This window comes from Triticum urartu, chromosome 3A (assembly GCF_056163025.1).
Source record: "Triticum urartu cultivar PI428250 chromosome 3A, HENAU_Tu73, whole genome shotgun sequence".
Taxonomy (NCBI): Eukaryota; Viridiplantae; Streptophyta; class Magnoliopsida; order Poales; family Poaceae; genus Triticum; species Triticum urartu.
Window position 1 is genome coordinate 27,502,256 of NC_141875.1, and position 20,867 is coordinate 27,523,122.

Sequence of the window (20,867 nt, forward strand, 5' to 3'; positions counted from 1 at the left end):
TCGACTTAGTAGTAGTGCTTTCTCGACGCGGCGCTACTGGTAATTACTAGTAGCGCTTCTCCCAGCCCGCGCTACTACTATTATTCCGTATTTTATTTCTTTTTTATTTCATGTTGTATTCATACACCTCTATACAAGTTTTCATACAACAACAATTTAGAGGTTGTTTTTATATCATAATGAGTTATTACATCATTGGGTGAAAGAACCGTGGACTAGTTTCAAGTGGATGGACATCCACTTGAAACTAATCCACAGTTCTTTCACGCAATGATATAATAAATATCATCATCATCATATCTTTAACAACTTATCATCATAATACATCATTGTCATATAACACCCCTCATGATCATCGTTTTGATCGATGAGACATCACATAGCAAGTTGGTCACTAGTCATAATCACAACTACTCCTCATCATCAACTCTAACACATTGTACCACATAATAAACATATTGTACCTCATAGGACCTACTACATTCTCTTAGGACCTACTATATTCTCTAAGGTAAAATAGAAAAAAACAAGATAGCCCCTAGCTCTCCATTATGGAGAATGCAGATTATCCTATCTCCAATTCTTGCCTTTCGCTTAATGTTGCTTCCAAGAACCTCCTTACGAATGTCCAAACATTTTTCCACTCTTTGATTAACATGCATTCACCGGTTTCAGAAATTCGATATGCACATGTGAGATCCGTAGGATGACCTGGTTGTATGTTCAGAACTTCAAGGCGACCATTGTAATACATCAGATGAGGCACACAATCCATCGGGATTTTCTATTGAAAAACATAGTAATAACTTCGTAGTTAGCAATGATGTACTAGTTTTAGAAGTATGCAAAGGATGCACGGATGTCGTAATAGTAAAAAATCTTACCAGGGTATCTCCATAGAAGTTATCGTGGTTCAACACGTGCACTAGTGGCACGTATTCACCATAATTTGTAGGAGTTCGATAATAGGTATTGTAATTCTCAAAGAAAGTACAAAATGCGATCAGATGATTTTTCTCCTTATAAGTTAATTCGGAGCCATCGGTGTAGTGGGTTTTGTCTACCATCTTCCGCACATTCTTTGAAGAATGAAAATAAGCTGTCAATGAAAATAAGCTGTCAACTATTTTGAAATAAACAATATAAATTAGTTAATAACTATGTTTGAGAAACTCACATAGCGGTAGAATCGGAAGCGTATCAACAAGGACCGAAATGTCCATATTGTTTTGCTCGATGTCAGGATCACCAAGATCCATGGTGACAATCATACCCTCATAAAAACCATACATTTTGCAAAGTGCTTCCCAATTTTGGCAACCAAAATGGGTTACGCTCTGAGAATTGTACAGATTTACTTCAAAATCCATATCATGATGGGTCCTTAGGTGTATTTTCTTTGTTTCAAAATTTTCATGGTCTTCAAAACCCATCCTCTCCAAGACATAGCGTCTTGCATGGCATGGGATAAGCTAGTCGAATTGTAAAAGATAAAAATTAGACGTTGAAATAGTTGAAGTCGTGCTTAATTACAAAAAAAACACTTGTCGTCGTTGCATACCGTTTCAACGTCGAAGGTCTCCTCGAGCTTAATGCTGAAGCGCCGATCATCGTCCAGGTGAGGGCACCTGTCACACAGACCTCGATCGTCGTGGCACCAGCTGCACTCCCCCGGGAGACTTTCGTCATCCGAGTACGACATTTCCTACGTTCATAATTCAAAGATTAAACTTGTACAATTAAATATATGTACTAAAAACCTAAATTAGATCATTATTTTTCAAGAAAATCTAGGCCACTCGATATTTCCTACATATTCTAGCACAAGTCATGCCAGAATTCATGAAAAAATCCGGCATGACCTTTGCTACAAAAGGACATATCGAGCACCTGAAATTTGCCGGAACGGAAATTAATCAACACTCCGGCAAAACATAGGCCACTCGGAGGTCTAACCTGAACATGACCGGCCACTTGGGCAACCACATATTCTATTTGAGCAACACAGGATATACATGTTTTTATCTACATCATATATATCTTATAGGACTCATATTGACATGGAGATTTGGCTGGTCTCACCTCGAGGTCGGAGGGGGTCGGTGACGGGGACGACGACGGGGATGATGGAGGGGCTCCTTGATTTCTGCAAAAGCAAAAACCCTATAAGTTATCACTAATACATCCCGAATAATTGCTTAAAATAAAAAAATAACAACAAATATGACATGTTCAACTAGTTCTATTAATTCAACTAGTTCTTACTAAATATAAACTTACTATAAATAGAAAAAAACTAGTTCTTTCTAAAAATAAAGTAGTTCAACTAGTTTATTAATTTACTTACTAATTATTTTAAACGCTTACTAAATAAACTAGTTCTATTATGTAACGCCCCGGACACACCCGCCGGTGGTCGTTACTCCTGGCGGGATCTAGACTGGCCCCACAGATCAATACTAGTCTTTTCTGCACACTTTGTCCTCACTCATGCGCACCTGGGAGCAACTTCCCGGCCGGTCACCCATCCTGACACTACTCCAAGCTAAGCACGCTTAACTTTGGAGTTCTGTCCCAATGGGCTCCCGGAAAAGAAGGAATTCCTTATTGATATGAGTAGTCTATTATCCCTAATAAGCCAGGCCATCACATACACCCCCACTCAGAGGAACCGACGTCCTCGTCGGGCCACAGGAACGTTCCCTCTTGGCACATACGTCTGTGCATCCAGTCCGGTACATGTACCATGCCGTGTGCCACGACGGGTCACAAACGTCATGAACAACATGACCGCGCACCTGTCCGCAAACATTCGTGTAACCGCAAGGGCCGGCTCTGATACCAACTTGTAACGCCCCGGACACACCCGCCGGTGATCGTTACTCCTGGCGGGATCTAGACTGGCCCCACAGATCAATACTAGTCTTTTCTGCACACTTTGTCCTCACTCATGCGCACCTGGGAGCAACTTCCCGGCCGGTCACCCATCCTGACACTACTCCAAGCTGAGCACGCTTAACTTTGGAGTTCTGTCCCAATGGGCTCCCGGAAAAGAAGGAATTCCTTATTGATATGAGTAGTCTATTATCCCTAATAAGCCAGGCCATCACATATTAAGCACTTACTATAAATAAACTAGTTCTATTAAACACTTGCTAAAAATTCTACTACCCTAGTTCTACCCTAAATTTTCTTACTTCTATTTTATTCAAAACACCTAAAATAGTCAAAAAAATTATTCTATTAAAAAACCTACATTCTACAATGTCTACATTCTAAAATCTACATTTAAATTACCTACAATTTGCAAGAACAGAGACAAGGGAGGGAGGGAGGAGAGAGGAGGGGGAGGGGGCGGCCTGAGGAGGGGGGGAGGGGCCGGCCGGGGGAGGAGGAGGGAGGGGCGGTGGGAGGAGGGCTGCCGGCGGAGGAGGGAGGAGGAAGGAGGGGGCGGCCGGAGGAGGAGGGAGGAGGAAGGAGGGGGCGGCCGGAGGAGGAGGGAGGAGGGGGCAGCCGGAGGCGGACGGAGGAGGCGCGGTTGGAGGAGGAGGGAGGGAAGGAGGGAGTACCTCGGTGGAAGACGGACGACGGCGGCGGCGGACGACGGGTATCGACGCGGGCGAGAGTGACTGAGAGGGAGAGTGAGTGAGAGAGGGTCGGCCACGTGGGGAGGATAAGGTAGGGTTAGTAGTAGAGCGTGTGCGAGAAAAGCGCTACAGCTAAGGAGAATAGCAGTAGCGCTGGGCGAGGATACGCGCTACTGCTAAGTTGGGCTAGCCATGTGCGCCCAGTTCAAATATAGCAGCAACGCTTTTTGCTAGTATGCGCTACTGCTAAAGTTATAGCAGTACCGCGGTTTATTTACAGACGCTACTACTAAGTAGCAGTAGTGCATGATTTTGTCCAGCGCTACTGGTAAGATTCTGTGTATAAGGTTTTCCCTAGTAGTGAAGTTTGTGGCATTATCAAACTTTCATCGAAACGGTGGCATGCGAGATTAGGACACCCCTTTTTTTTTATTGTTCACCAAGTGCTTAGAAATAATCAGCTCCCATGTGTTGGTGAGCGTAGTCTTGAAACTATTTGTGATTCTTGTCAAAAGGCGAAAGCCCATCAGTTACCATATCCAGTTTCTACTATTATTTCTACCAAACCTTTACAACTTGTTTTTTCTGATGTCTGGGGTCCAGCCCCTTCTTCTGTTGGTAGACATACTTATTATGTTAGTTTCACAGATGACTACAGTAAATTCACTTGGATTTATCTTCTTAAGAAACGTTCCGACGTTTTCCAAGTTTTCCATAACTTTCAAGCACTTGTTGAATGACAATTTGACACCAAAATTCTCGATGTCCAATCTGATTGGGGTGGCGAGTATGAGAAGCTAAACTCCTTCTTTCAAAAGTTGGGTGTTTCTCATCATGTTTCATGCCCTCCCGCGCACCAACAAAACGGCTCTGCCGAACGCAAGCATAGGCACATTGTTGAAGTAGGGCTTGCCCTTCTTGCAAGTGCCTCCATGCCTCTTAAATTTTGGGACGAGGCATTCCTTACGGCAGTCCATCCTATTAATATGCTTCCTAGTCGTGTCATTAACAATGACACACCCATGCAACGCCTTCTTCATACTCAACCGAACTATCATTCACTTCGTGTTTTTGGCTGTGCTAGCTGGCCTAATCTTCGTCCTTATAATACTCGCAACTTAGTTTTCGCTCAAAACAATGTGTTTTCTTGGGTTATAGTGCCCAAAACAAAGGTGTCAAATGCCTTGATGTTCCGACCGGTCGTGTATATATCTCTCGTGATGTTGTTTTCGATGAGACTGTTTTTCCTTTCGCAGATCTCCACCCTAATCCGGTGCTCTTCTTCGCCAAGAAATCCTTCTCCTTCCACCACATCTATCTGGCATATCTCATGGGGACGACAATTGTAATGACCACGTGACTAACTCTCCTGACCATGTTTTTGAGGCTTCTGATGATGCAGGATCCAGTGGTGAAACTCTACAACAAAATTTGATGCAAAACAATGAAGAAAATGGCTCAAACAGTCGTTATTTCATGTGTCCGCCGCTTGGGGACAGAGCTGCAGCCGAATCCCCCTCGGGATCGGTGGCGACAGCGCAGCCGCCATCTACTTTGGGATCGTCGCCGCGCCTGGCGCGCTGCGCCACCGAATCCTCACCAGGCGACGCGGACGGCCCCTCTTCGCTTGACACGTCTCCACCTAGGGGGTCGCCTTCGCGGGCCCAGCCGACTAGGAGGTTTGGATCGACCCCGCGGGTATACGCCAGACGCCAGACGACAGGGGCCCATCCGGATCAGGCGTGTCCAGTTGGATTCTCTGCGCCGCCCACAGCTACCTCGTCTCCTGATCTGGCCGCAGAAAATCCAGCGTCACCAGCGGGGTCTGCATCAGCCTCGGGATCCTCTGCATTCTCTGTCCAGGAACAGCAGCTCGTGGGATCTTCTACGGACGTGCATGGGTCTCCTGGTTCTCCTGCTACAGTACCCGCATCTCATGTTACGCCACAAGTTACAAGGCTTCGTGCCGGGGTAATTCAACCTGTTAAGTATAAAGTTAAATATGACCTGACCTGTTCTACCGGAGAACCCAACACGATTTCAGGAAGCAAGCACGGATATCAAGTGGAGGAAAGCTATGCAGGAAGAGTTTCAAGCTCTTTAGAAAAATAAAACGTGGCATCTTGTTCCTTCACAGCAAGGTAAAAATTTAATTGATTGCAAATGGGTGTTCCGGATAAAGAAAAAGGAAGATGGCACCATCGATCATTACAAGGCTAGACTCGTTGCAAAAGGATTCAAACAGAGGTATGGCATCGATTATGAAGATACTTTCAGCCCTGTTGTCAAAGCTTCTAGCATACGTCTTGTTCTTTCTATTGCCGTATCTAGAGGATGGAGTCTCAGGAAGCTAGATGTACATAACGCGTTCCTTCATGGTGTTCTTAAAGAGGAAGTATATATGAAACAACCTCCTGGGTTTGAAGACAAAAACAAACCTTTTCATGTTTGCAAGCTGGATAAGTCTCTTTATGGCTTGAAGCAAGCACCTAGAGCGTGGTACTCACGCTTGAGTTCTAAGTTACCAACACTGGGTTTTGTTCCCTCCAAGTCTGATACGTCATTGTTCATATACAATAAGTTCAAAACATCTATATTTGTGCTCATTTATGTTGATGATATCATTGTCACAAGTTCATCAAATGAAGCAGTCACTGCCTTTTTGAAAGATTTGAATTCAGAATTTGATCATAAGGATCTAGGTGACTTGCATTTTTTCCTTGGTATTGAGGTTAAGAAAAACAATGAAGGCGGTCTTCATCTTTCACAAGAGAAGTATGCAACTGATCTTTTGAACAGGGTTGACTTGCAAGGTTGTAAACCATCGCCTACACCACTGTCCAGTTCTGAAAAACTTTCTCTATTAGTAGGAGAACCTTTGAGTCAAGAAGATGGCACAAAGTACAGAAGCCTGGTAGGTGCACTTCAGTACCTGACACTTACTAGACCAGATATTTCATTTGTTGTAAACAAAGTCTGTCAGTTTCTTCATGCACCAACCACAGATCATTGGACTGCTGCTAAGCGCATACTGAGATATGTGAAAAACACCTTGAGTGTTGGTCTAACTTTTAGCAAATCATCATCTACACTTGTGAGCGCTTTTTCAGATTCTGATTGGGCAGGTTGCGTAGATGACAGAAGCTCAACTGGTGGCTTTGCAGTTTTCTTTGGGCCCAACCTTATCTCGTGGACCACAAAGAAACATGCTACAATTTCTAGGTCTAGCACCGAGGCAGAATACAAGGCATTGACAAATGCCACAGTGGAGCTAATCTGGGTAAAATCCATGCTTAAGGAGCTTGGAATACGTCATAAAGAAACTCCCTGTCTTTGGTGTGACAATCTTGGTGCTACATACTTGTCTGCTAATCCTTTGTTTCATTCAAGAACTAAACATATTGAGATTGATTATCACTTTGTAAGAGAAAGGGTTGCTAATAAGGAATTTGAAATAGGTTTTGTTCATTCCAAAGATCAAGTTCCAGATGGTTTTACTAAGGCATTGACTACAAGACCGTTTGAAGAATTCAGACGTAATCTTAACTTGAGGAGTTTAGATTAAGGGAGGGTGTTAAACGAGTATATGTTGGTTCGGCCAACACATATCTTGTAGCTCAAGCATTGTATAGAGATAGGACTCTTATGGTTATCTTTCTATCTCTACCCTCCTGTAATCTCTCTCTCTCTCTCTCTCTCCCTCTCTCTCTCTCTCTCCCTCTCTCTCGGTTGTTCCCAACAGAACACAATCGATCCATCCATGTTCATGATACCCACTGAATTGTCGGAACACAAATTTTCAAGACAAGAAGAATTTAGTCAGGGCATTTGTTGTTCTGCCAAATACTTGCCAGCAGACAGACTAACAAGGTTCACTGCAAGCCAAGCACAGTCCAGATCCTAAAGATGCTACAGATCCTAAACGTAATGATTTACTGTGTGGCATGTCAATCTACTCTGTGTTCATTGCTCTAGGGAATATTCTGATTCACACAACAATCAATCAGTTTGGTGGACTGGGTCATGAGTCATAAGATCATTGTCTACACTTGCTTCATTAGTTTGAAAATGCTGACCATTGACCTGGACTGGCACTAGAGTCCGAGTCCAAGACATGGTCACTATTACTAAAGAATGTACTTTCATCATTTTAACCTTCAAGGAGGAAAATGATGTCATTAACCTTCAAGAAAATCAACAAATTTGACAACAGAAACATATCAGCCACCTGCAAGGAAATATAAAAGAAACCACATCATTTGACATGTGGGCTTATTCAATTGCATTACTCAGTCTATATGGAGAAAACAAATGGATAATGATATGTCATTTGCTGCTGCATTCCATATGCTACTGCCTTTATTCTCCTATACAGGCCTAGTGGAATCTGCTGCTCTCGCTCCTCTTCTAATTGGATATGGTGAAATTATTATTCAGGCACACCACAATATGGTTAAACAAGAAGAAAGCAAAGGGAGGAACATTCTGGGTACAAAAGAGGAAGCCAAAATTGGACCGGGGACAAATTGCAGGGTGCCACCAAGGATGGGCATGGATGTGCACCGAAAAGTTAGTTAGACCTCAGTCTGTGGAGTTGATTGTCCACCGAAAGTCCTAATTATTGGAGATTGATGCCAGCCGTTATCTGGTATCAAGTGGTTAATTTCTAGTTTGCGCTCGAGCAAGATCTCGATCGGTAATCCTTTGTAAATAAGATCATATGCTGTGGAGTTGGAACAATTGGATTTTCCATCATGGATATATCTTTTGCATATTCCATGCAACACAAATTGGATCGAATTTTGGGAATGGATCGCCTGTGCCAAACTAGAAAAAGCTGGAGTAATATTCTGCAAAAGATAATATGTTCCTTATTTTAAATAGGGTAGTGCTTTTGGAGCTCTTCCCCAGTTAATTTATTACACAAACTTTGCAGTTATTCTCAAAAAGTATTTTTTAAGCCCCAGCATAAAGCACACTTTCTTGATATGTACGATCAAAGCTTGTGACCACTAATAAAATTATGGAACCACTAGTAGGATATTGATGATCGATGTTCTTATATAGGATCTACTATAGTTATGATACTTAGTTCGTAATGAAAAGTTATGTCATACACCCGCACATCTCCAAGCTCACAAGCCAAAGGAAATCATTTCTTTACAGAAAGCACCCATCAAATTAGGCACTTGTGTACATGCTCTAAGAATGATTGTTATTGGCACAAGTGTTCATAGGATATTTTTTTTCGATCGCTGAATAAAGCTCAATCATCAATCTTAACAATCTCCAAGTTCCTTTCTGTTTTTCTCATGCAAGATCTCGATCAGAAATCCCTGAGAGATCTAGCGATTTGATTTCCTATGATGGAGATTTCTCCGGTATATTCTATGTAGGAGAATATGGATCATACTCTGTGTCTCTGCCTAGTGATTGCCCAGGCCGAACTAGGGAAAGTTGTAAAATCCTGAAAAAGGAAAGTAATTTTTTTCAAAATAGTTAGTGCTTTTTTAGCCGTTTCCCAGTTAATTATACTTGAGGAGTACATTTTTAAAGCTTTACACCATGAGGGCAACTACGGCCTGCTATTCCAAGCTGGGAAGAAGAAAACGACCCGGATCAAAGATCTTAGTTGTTGAGCTAGAGGTAAAGGCACCATAGCACCAAAATCTCTGCTTTACACCATGAGGGCTACTGCTGCCGTCTCTGTGGTTCCATGTTATGTTAGTCCTGTTGAAAAGCATTCCTTTGTATACGATTCTTGCCACAGAAAAGCTACACGATTCGGTGTGCATATTTTAGGTTTGAACAAAGCGGTATTTGCTTCTTAGGCAGAATTTCACTGAGCATCCCAATGTGTGTGTTTAGCCAAAAACCAATAATGCCATTTCAGGAAACATGATTAACACTTTAACAGCAGTAAAAACAACTAGACTGTTGGCAATTATTCGCCTTTAACTTTTTCCACAAATCAGTAAGGTAAGTTTTTGCCGTCTGTCTAACAGTCAATATGCTTTAGTTCCTCTTCAGTAGTGGCTAACCACGGGGCAAGAGGCTGAAGGAATATGTTGGAAGAAAGGCGGGTAACTTTCAGAATGTGGTACTTGTGTATTATGCATGCAAAAAACATATGCCACCAATCTTTCAAAAAAATGATAACAGAAATATGATTCATAGGCAAATCTGCACTTTCCTGTTTTGAGAACTAAAACTGCGGCTGTTAACATGTTAGAGTTGTGTAAAGCAACTGGAAAAGGAAAGGGAAGTGCTTAGAAGGTAGGATCCTTTTTGTTTGAAGAACATTTTAGAAAAATATTCCAAGAACATTGGTAGAGTGAGTTATTCATTATCTAGAAAAGTAGACAGAGTTGCAACCTACATCTTGTTGGAAATCCGTCCTCAGAATTGATCACATAAAATTATACGAACGCATGCATACATAAAACTGACAGCTAAAAACCCTTGTCGTGCCCTCTTTTCTCTTTATTTATTTTTCTCTTTTCTCTTCACGGTTACAAAACACACCGCCGGGCTGTGTATATATACACGAGGCCATGACCGACAAGACAACCTGACCCTATACATACGTGTATGACCCCTTGTCCTACACGGACACAACCAAAGCTAACCTAGCATACCTACCCCAACTAGGACTAGTACTCGTACATGGCACCTAGATCAACTTTGCTTTCGTAATCTAATTTCCAGCAATGCTGATCACATTACTAATCCTAATCAAACTCAACACTGTGTCTCACGCAGCCTGCTAGTGCTAGCTTGCACATAACTAGAACTTACCTAGTTAAAACTAACTTATGTTTGGATTACCTAACACATCTGTCACATTATTCTCTAGTTTGCTGGCTGAAACTATCTGGGGCATCTGCTTTAACCTCACCTTACTGTCGAACTTCCAATACATACATACCGGCAACTTTCTCGCGCATTCCATGGCATAAGATGTTTGTTACTCCCTCAGTTAACTATTATATATAAGATGTTCTAACTTTTTTTTTCTGAATCGGATGTATGTATTTAAGTGTTTTTATTCACTCATTTCAGTCCCTATATAATCCATAATGAAATATCCAAAACATCTTATAATTATAAACAGAGGGGGTGGCTCTTTTAGGAAAACCATACGAGATAAGTCTTTCGGCTCGCTCGCCCGTGCCGCTCGCGAGGGCGAACCCTAGCCGCCGCCGGCTAGCGGCCCTCCACCAACCCTTCCTTCCCCCTGCCGCCGCCCGAGGGCGCCGCCGGGCGAAGCCCGGCTGGCGTCGGCGGCACGGGACGCAGGGCCACGGAGAGGAGCGCGTCGTTCGCGTGGGACGGCGCGGCGGCGACCCGGGCGGCGCGCCGGTGGTGCGGCCGTGCGGCGGAGCGGCGGCGGCTGCGTGGTTCTGGTGGCGCGGGCTTGTGCGTGGGGAGGGCGTGGTGCTGGCTTCTTCGGGGCTTCCTCGTCAGATCCCGACGCAAGAGCCGCGGGCCGCGGCGGCGCGGGCTGGGGACGGTGTCCAGCTAGGCTGGGCCGGCCTCCAGCATGGTGCGGCGTGCCGGCTGGTGCGCTCGTGGTGGGGCGTGGCTGTACGGGCGTGGGGGCTGCAGATCTGGTGGTGGCTGCGGTGGCGCCCGTGCGGTCAACGCGGGTGGTGGTGGCGGTGGTCTCCGGGAGGGGGCGGCAAGGCGCGTGGCTCCGGTGGTGCGTGCCCGGCGGCTCCGGCGCTTGGAGCTTGCCGGGCGACGCAGATGGGCAGCGGCCGGGCGTGGCTGCTGCTTCGGCCGTGGGCAGCGGCATGGGTAGGTCTCGGTGGCCTACCGGTGTCGTGGCGGCTTCACGGTGGCTCGATGGATCTGTCCGCGGCAACGGCCGGCTTCTCCGGCGTCGGTTTGTCTGCGTTCGGGCCGTCTCGACCTTCACCCCATCTCCTCGTCACCCGGGCGCTACTCCCATCAAAGGGTTGGTCCTCTCCCAGCTGCGGTCCACCGCCGTCTCGTGCCCGATGCCGCAGGACAGAGCTCATCTCGCGCACGATGCAGCAGGACCGAGCTCGTCTCGTGCACGATGCAGCAGGACTGACCTCGTCCCCATCTCGTTGCTGCAGGACCGAGCTCAGCTTGCGCTTGGGGCAGCAGGATGGGTCGGTGGATGCCAGTTCTGGCCGACCTATTGGGTCTCGACGCCGGGGGTCGCCCAGGGGCGCGAAAGGTGGGACCTTTCCGCTCGTCTCTTCCGTTGGGGTGCGGCGGGTCACGGGCGAGGTGGTGTCGTGGTCTTGGATGCTGGGGCGGCGGCCCTGGTGGTGGTGGTTGCGCGGTGCTCTTGGACAAAGCCCGTGCCTTGGTGCTGCCCGGTCACCATGGTCGTGTGGGCGGCGTGGTTACCGGGGTGTGGCGTTCGGTGGCAGTGATTGTTGGCCGAGGTGAAAACCTGCTCTATCTTCGGACGGACTGGCGGCGGCGAAGATCGTTCCCTTCTTGAAGGCGTCGTCGCGGCTTTCATTGCCCGTCATGCGGCTCTGGGGGAAACTCTGATCCTTGGATCGAGCGGTGGCGGCGCTCTGGCGTCGTATCCTTCCTGAAGGCGCCGCCTTGGAGTGCATGGTTCGTCATATGTAGGTTTATTCTTCGGGGCAGTAGTGCTAGGAGTGGTGTTGCTGCGCTCAGAACCTATATATCCTGTCTTGGGTGGATGTTTGTGTTACGGTGGCGTGGCGTGTGGTTGTACTGGATACTTGTGGTTTGATGCTTTATATATAAAGTGGGGCGAAAGCCTTTTTCGGTAAACAGAAGGGGTGCTGATTATGTCACACCAGTTCCAAGCAGTTCTTCTTTTGGGGAAAACTCTTAGCTAATTATAGTAGTCTGCACAAGATCGACATAGGGCCCCCGCGTCGTCCCTGCTAGGGCGACCCGGGAGGCGCCCAGACCCTAGCCGCCGGGGTCATGCACTCCCGCCTCCCCTCCCTTCGTCACCGCCGGGGGATGCCGCCGGGCTATGCCCGGAGGCCGACGGCGGTGGCGGGTGGGCTTCCTCTCTCCCACGTCTCAGTGGTGGTGCGAGTCCCCTACACGCGTGGAGGCACGATCGATCCTGCGAAGCAGCGGCGATGGCTGCGGCGACGAGGCGGTGGCCGACCCTGCCTCGGGCGACAGCGGTTGCAGGCTCATCGGGGAGCCCGGTCTTGGGTGGCGGCGTGCGGCGGCTGGCCCGGTTCGGGCGGTAGCGCTATGCGGTCAGCAATCGTGGCTAGCTATGCTGCGGCGGCGCACCATCTGGCTTCGGATCGGTGGCATGGAGGGCCTAGTGGACTGCTCAGCGGCACCTCCAGTCAGATCTATTCTGGCCGGTGCAGCCGGCGGTGTGGTGATCTCCTCCTTCGGAGGTGGTCGGCCTGAGGCTGGGTGGTGTCGGATCTCGAGATCCGTTATCTTGTCCTGCCTGCGAGTCAGGGAGACATAGCTGCCGGTGAAAACCGAGGCGACGGTAGGCGATGGCGGCGTTCTGCTTCGTTACCTTAATCAAGGCATCATCATGTAACTACTGTTGACCCACTCGTACTGCTCCGGGGGAAATCTTAGGATCTGGTCTTGCAGATCCGACGATGGTGGCACTATGATGTCGTTTCTCTTTTGGGAGCATCATTTGTGGAGCAGCGCTGGAAGACAGAGGCTGGAGGTGGAGCGGCTCCGTCTTGAACGGAGTTTTGGTGGAGATGTCAAGTCATGCCTGACCGACATGTGCTACGATGTGTCATGCCTGTTCGGCAGATGCTACGCATGACAGATCTTCCAGAGTCTCTGGGTCGGGATGGACGAGCGCATTGTGGTGACGTCGTTGGGCGTCGTGGTGGTGTCGACGGATGGCCGGACTGGCAAGAATGATGCGGAACTCTATCCTGAAGATGGGGCAGCGGTTCGATGATGGTGGTGACTTCTAAAACGTGTGCATGTGGTCGTGGTGTATGCTTTAGGTCTATTGGAACGGTTGTTGGTTCTGATACGTTATATGGATGGATCAGTGACGACATCGATTATAAATATGGGGAGTAAGAGCACTCCACATTATCAAGTTTGTAGGTGTGAGTGATGACTTCAGGTGATTTGATGTATGTTTTTGGCAGATCTTGGTGAAAAAATTAATAAAGATGGCTGCTTGCATAAAAAAACATATCTGAATTAGAGAAGTTAGAAAAAAGCCATATGCACTGGTAACAAATAAAACTATATGCCGGGGGAAACAGAGACGGCGACTCATATGAGATTGACAGTGCTTTCTTTCACTTGATTATTATTTGTATGATAAAGGCGAAAGCAGCTGCAGCTGAATTACAAGCAACTACGCTACACAAACAAACTGGTAAAAGTAAAGCCATCTGCCAACAAAACCTTCCGCCGCACATCCGTCGACAGAAACGACGTGGAGGCTCTGTGTCAAAATCCACAGCCTCATGTTCCTCTCACACATCACACACTAGGTAGTGGCAAGCAGCACTATCCTCGAAGTTGCTGGCGTATATCAGTGGTGTTGATGGCCTAAGACGGACAGCGTTGGTGCAGTGGGTGATATATTCGGGTGGGGAGATAAGAGGTGGTGCTGAACGCAACATGTTCCTACGAAGGGAAGCTCAGCTCCGTAGAAAGAGCGGGGCGTTGGATTTATGTCCCGTTCGATCAGCTTCATCCAGCACAACGTCTCACTCTCAATGTGGTGGGGTGTTGCGTGGGTACTGCAAGTGTCGCGCTCTCTGGTCTGCATTCAGGGGTGAACCCGTGCGAATCGTGCAGAGAGGGTGGTGCCGCTGGATGGCAACGGGAACGAAACCCGCCGAGTTTTGTCTGCCCAAATCTATCTTCACAAAAAAATTGTAAACCTGTTCCCATCACCAGTAGAAAAATTACATTACGTGAGACACATTAGTCCCGGTTTATAAGTGAATCGGCATTAATAATGCCATTAGTCCCGATTCGAACGGTATGCATTAGTCTCGATTTATTTGTGACCTATAGTACCGGTTGATGGCTCCAATCAGTACTAAAGGGGTGATGGTCTTTAGTACGGGTGCCGGTTGGAGCCACCAACCGTGGCTCCAACCGGTACTAAAGGGGTGATGGCCTTTAGTACGGGTTGGTGGCTCCAACCGGTACTAAAGACCCCTCTTTAGTACCGGTTGAAGCCACCAACCGGTACTAAAGGTGGTGCGTTGCCACCCGCAGGCACAATATTTAGTCCCATCTCGCTAGTTGAGAGGAGTTCACACCGGTTTATAAGCCCCGCCGCGGCTACCGTGTCGAGCTCCTCTCTAAGTAGGCCTTTGTGGGCCTATTGCAAGTCTTCTGTCTTATGGGGCCTACTGGGCCGTACGGGTTTGCATCCTGGCCCAACTAGAGGTTGGGTTTCTAGTCGTATGCAGGCCGTGCCGGCCCAGTAGGCGGGCTTTTTTTCTTTATTTAAAAAAAAAACCCAGACCACGGTGCGCCTTGTGCCACGTGGTGGGTCTTTGGTCCCGGTTCGTGTTGAGCCGGGACTAAAGGGGGCGACCTGAACCGGCACTAAAAGTCCTTATGAACCTGTACCAAAAGTCGTTTTTCTACTAGTGCATCCCCGTCACCATGCGCGGGGCTAATTTTTTGCCCGTCTCCTAAACCCGTCGGGTTTTCTAAACCCACGAGGAATCTACGGAGAAATCGGCATATTCAAGCAAACATAGTTGCAACAAAGAATAGTATTTCAGCAGCAAAAAGCACATATTTCAGCAATATAACGTAGAGCAAATTTCAACACAATACAATACTACATGGTTCGGCAGCTACAAGGAGCATTTTTCAGTAGCATAACTTGAGCAAAAAGAGCAATAACAGCAGCTACAAGGAGCATTTTTTAGCACAATATAATACCCCATTTCACCAACAAAGATAAACATATTTCATAATAACAGTAGCTACAAATTGGCATATTTAAACTTATTTTGCCGGCTATTGTCAGGTTTCGGGTTCGGGGACTATTGAAACAGGTGTGAACCCACGAAACATGTCGGGTTGTATAATGTGCCTAACAACAGCCTGCGGGGATGAAAAGACACCCATCCCCATCCCCTAATAGGGCAAAAAACCCGCGGGGGCGCAGGTTTCGGGCCCCATTTCCATCTTGACGCTGGATGGCAGAAAATCAGTCCTAAGGCGCGCAGGACTGCCGTTGAGTCAATTTTGGGGGGCGCGCAGGTCTGGGCCTGGCTGTCGATGTTGGACTGGCCGGTCTGTCGTACCATGTTTCAGTTTCAAAGATCTATAAAAATATTTCAACGTGACGTACTTAGGGCAACAACTAAGTTGATTATTTTAACACAATCTAGACGCAGACCCTTATTGGAAAAAGTACAGACACATATGCTCATGCGCAAACATACACTCCCTCTTATGAATGCATGCACACACGCACACTCTATCCTTATGAGCACCTGTGAGAAACTGTTCACGTCGTATTGAGATTAACAAAGTCGCCACAGGAACCATTGAACACACATTGTCAGAAGGGCTGAAATGTGTGCAATAAAATGCATGATGAGGGCATCCCAACTTCGATACAACATCCACCAATGGACCTAACATAAGAAGTTGTGCCAAACTTAAAAGTGACCAGATGAATGCTAACTTAAGGTTATCTTGTAACATTGATAACACAACTATGCTTTCATCTCTATTGTTTCTGGTTGAATTTAGGTATCACATGGAAGATATCCAACAACCTATGAGCTCTTGAAGAAACCGAGTTGAAGAACAAAGTTGCAGAAATCAAGTTACAAGTGAAGCTACTGCAGTCAGTTTTTACCTCATATGTGTCACACCCGTTTGGAGGAGATACGGGGCTATTTACTTTCCAATGCAAAAAATATCACATCATTTGGAGTTGTGAGTCCATACTTTCAAGGCTTCACGGATTCCTTAGGAGCTCTCCAATAACTCTCAAAGTTGAGTGCTTATTCTTCCAAGAAATCCATGCAAAATTGGTTATTTTTAAACCTTTTCACACCTATCTAAGTGGGGTTATCCCTGCTATAAAACACCATCTCCCACACCCTTTTAAGAACATTTTGTCAAACCATTCTGCTACAAGCTGATGCAGCAAGACTACTAGAGATCCTTACTACCTTTGCTCTTGTGAGTTCATCGTGATTCTCGAGAAGGAGCCTCTGGTTCCCCCTAATTCGTGCTCTACGGTTTTAACCGTTTTGTGTCGGTTAGTCCCGTTTGTGGTTCTGCAATTGTTCAAACAGCGAGTTGGAGTTCTTATAGCTCTGGTCGGTCATCCCCAACTTACGAGTTGCATCTAACCTTGATAGGTATAAAGCTAGTTATCGCAATAGCTTGCAGCTAGTTACGCTTTTGGATTCGATCCTACGACGTGATGATCGGGTCACCGTCAGGCGTGAACATGTTCAATGGGTTTGCACCAACCAATGCACCACCAAGGTCAACTTTAGGACATGAACCCTGGTGAGTTGGTACCATTCAGGGGGCAACGGTGCGTCACGTGAAGGGAGACTCTTTCAGTGGTCCGCCAAATCTACGGCCAACTAAATTTCTTTATCCGTAAAAAAAAATTCGCCGTAAATAAATAAATATTTTTCAATGATGTAAGCTTTTAACGATTTTAGGGTTGCATCAAAATAATACATTCGTTAAAATAATCTAACGTCTCTTCTCAACATTTGAAAGACGTACGCAACCCAAACATTTGAAGTTGAAAACATACATTATTGGAAAAAATGTACACAAACACAGAAAGCGCCACCACATAGGGCATGGCACCATGTGGCGGCTTACACCACCTCATATGGCTTCACTTTGAATGCCATCACAGATGTGCCGAGCCAATCTCACGGTGGTTGCATGGCGATGGTGGGGTGCGCAGCCGCACCGTACTTTAAGGACATCAATCCAAGGCATGTCACGACCACATCCTCCAGGACACGCATGCTATCCTAGCCGAATTTATAGTTTAAGAAGTAATCTTCATCATGCTATCCCTTATAGTTTTATTCATTGTTTTGTATTTTATTAAAAGGGCCAACCTATTAATAAGGCGTCAGCAAGGCCAGTTGCATGCCTTATATCTATGCCGATAAATCATCATTTTTTGGTATAGCTTATCTCTTATGTAATTTAAAATTTGCCAAAAATTGCATTTTCTCGATTTGAATATCTATGTTTTTCGTTATCATAGTATCAGAAGTATGGTTGATAGTACTACTTTTCTTATTTGAATAAAAATAAAACAGTTTACAAATTCATGAGGAAACAACATATCAATATTATTAAGGGAGGAATTAATTAAGTAAATAGTATTGCCTGAATTTTGTATGAGTAGAGTACAATAAGCCCCTAGAGTACGCCTACCAACTGTGGCCAGGCGATACAGTAGTTTCTTTTAATAATATATAAGAAAGACAAGTTGTACTAATTTTTCACTTGATGCTCATTTTCTTAAAAGAATCATCGTTAGCCAAAACAGGAGACATGTGTGGTGTCACCTGCAGAAATTGCCCGAGTAGCCATGTTTGATGGCCTTGCCAGATGATATTTATTATTGGCACAAGGGCACTTTGATGTTGCTCATGCTTCGTCTATCCTTGATGCTGCAGATTTCCCCATGCTTCCTAGTCCTATGAAATAAATTCAGTTGGCATTTCATTGAGCTTTCCGAAAGTACTATGTTTTGGTTCATCCACCAAGAAAGATCAATGAGAATTGATTTAGATTTCGACCTCCAAGTACAATACGAAAACTTTGGATGAGATGTTGGGTGTTGGCGTGTGGGGCCATGGACGGTGGGAGGTTTAGGTTAAGGTGTGTGCCGTGTGTGGGTTGGGGGGGGGGGGGGGGGGGATGGGTCATGGGAGTTGATGGATGAGATCCACTGTTAGGACATTGTTTTATAGGATGGAGACCGACTGGTGGGTTATATAGAAGGCAGTGTATGGTACAGTACATGACCATTGCTATAAGAGAAGTTGCATGTAAAAAAGATATCTGTTTGAAACCTCCATTTATGTTGAATCGATCACTAACTATTTTGACCATCCGTCAGCAATGAACCAACAATGACAGACTATTCCATGCTAGTGCACTTCCATGGAACTACGGAGCTTAGACATCATGGTTGACTAGTTTTGGCCTTACAAGTTCCAACTCACCGGCACTCCGGATTTTCACATGAAAAAATTGAAAAATCTATGGGGCAAGGATGCATAGGAGACAGTCACCCACTTAGCTTTTGTGTCACGGAAAGTTCTTTATCAGTGGCTTTCCGAAGGTAATGGCGGTGGAGGTACGAAATAAGGTCCAGTTCCAACCGTCATGAAGCTACTTAGAGCTTTCCTGGGATGGTTTTGGCTCATCTTGGATGGTTGTGCAATTGACCAAACTCAGCTGATGATAGCTCTGTTTTCCAATGCTCCATGTTTTTTTCAAAGGAATATTTAAGTCATCCGAACAATCAATTAATTCAATGGACAAAGTCATGACTCGTGCCCTGAGAATGTGAGATCGGATAGAAAATTCAGTGTTCACACTTTTTTGTTTGCACATTCTTTCACACATCTTACCATTCCTTTTTGACGCAACATTGTAATTAATTCAGTCAACCCCTATCTTCCTGAGAAACTTATTCCAACCTCCAGGAAAAATAACTAGTGTCAGAAACATATGGCCACTTGTCAGGAAATATAGAAAAGAAAGCACATTGTTAGAGAAATTCGTACTCGGGACTTTGTACCAAATTCCGGTTTCCTCTAATGGAAATCGGGGTGAAACTTTTGATGAGAAAAGATCAGTATACAGATTTAGGACCAGATAATATGCCGCGAAAGTATGATGTTCAGACTTAATCCAAATTGTGGTGGGCATTCTGTGCTTCAGAATGCCCGTGAGACAACAACCCGAACGAATAAAGAAGAAATGGTTGTTTACACGCGAATTGGCAGCTAATTTAATTGAGGTATAAATTTCCTGGCAGCATGCACAAACATGCTTTGGAAGTGGCTGAGTACCGCAGCTAGGGTTTCCAGCCACCAAATCGGAAGCGAGACGCTCTCGTCACTCCGCCCGCTCCCTCTTCCCCATTCCCCCTCCACCGCCCCTCGTGCGCTCCTTCGCCGAGGTGGTGACCATGGGCTCCAAGGCCGACCGACGGGCGGACAAGCGCCCCTTTCCCCTCTCGATCCGGTGGCGGAACGCGGCTGCGAGCGTGACCTTCGGGCGCAGGCCAAGGCGCAAGGTGCGCCGCGCGGTGGCGAATCGGGCGGTTGGGGGCCGCCTCCGGCATGGTGGTTGAAGGAACAGGAGCACAAGAAGCGGAAGAAGGAGGAGCATAAGCGGAAAGGGCTCAAGCTCAAGCGCATCGAGGAAATGCCGCAGTTCCAAGGCGACCGCATCGGCGACCCTTTCGCGCCGAAAAAGAAGAAGCTCAAGGCCGCGGGGCAGCATGCCTCCAAGCCGCCGGCCGCGCTGCAGGCGGGGTCCTCCAAGGGCATGGCGGCCGAGCCAATCCCGGTGGAGGAGGCCGATGACGGAGAGTGTTTCAAGTGTGGTCGGGCGGGGCACTTCCAGAGCGCTTGCAAGTTCGCGCCCCTCTGCATCCTCTTCTCCCAAGAGGGGCACGTCTCGGCGAACTGCCCCTCCCGCGGCAAGCCGCTCCTTCTCCAGACCATGGGGCAGGCCATCCAAGGAGGGGGTTTCTTCTGCTTGCAACTCCTAGACGAAGTTGAAGATGCTCAGTGCGGGTTCAGCGTCAACGCCGCCATCCTCTCTGCGGCCCTGGGCATGCTGTCGAAGGAGCTTCTGGAAGTGGAGCTGCCGCACCTGTTTGAGGGGGAGTGGGACTGGCAGGTGGCCCAGATCGACGACGACACCTTCTCCGTGGTCTTCCCGGACCCGTCTATGCTGCGAATGGCAACCCGAAGCGGGAAGCTGTTTCTGTCCATCAACAGCATCACCGCCCTCATCCACGACGCCGCTGCTGACAAGCCCAAAGGAGAAGCGATGCCCGAGGTCTCGGTGAAGCTCTGGGGCATCCCCCCAAGCTCCGTATGGTGGATCGGCTGATGGCGGGGATGACGATGTTAGGTCGCCCAGTGGTGGTGGACGAGCTGACCTTGATTCACTCCGGTCTGGTTCGGATGCACTTCTCCTGCCGCAAGCCCGAGAAGTTGCGGGGTTCGGTCCAGCTCTGGCTCAACGGGGAAGGCTTCCTCATCAAGCTAGAGCCGGAGCTCACCCCTC

At 46.8% G+C, this 20,867-nt stretch overlaps 1 pseudogene; it reads left to right on the forward strand.

Annotated features, from left to right (window-relative positions):
- The first annotated feature begins 18,903 nt into the window (after positions 1-18,903).
- LOC147978125 (uncharacterized) lies at positions 18,904-20,690 on the forward strand (annotated as a pseudogene).
- Positions 20,691-20,867: the final 177 nt, after the last annotated feature.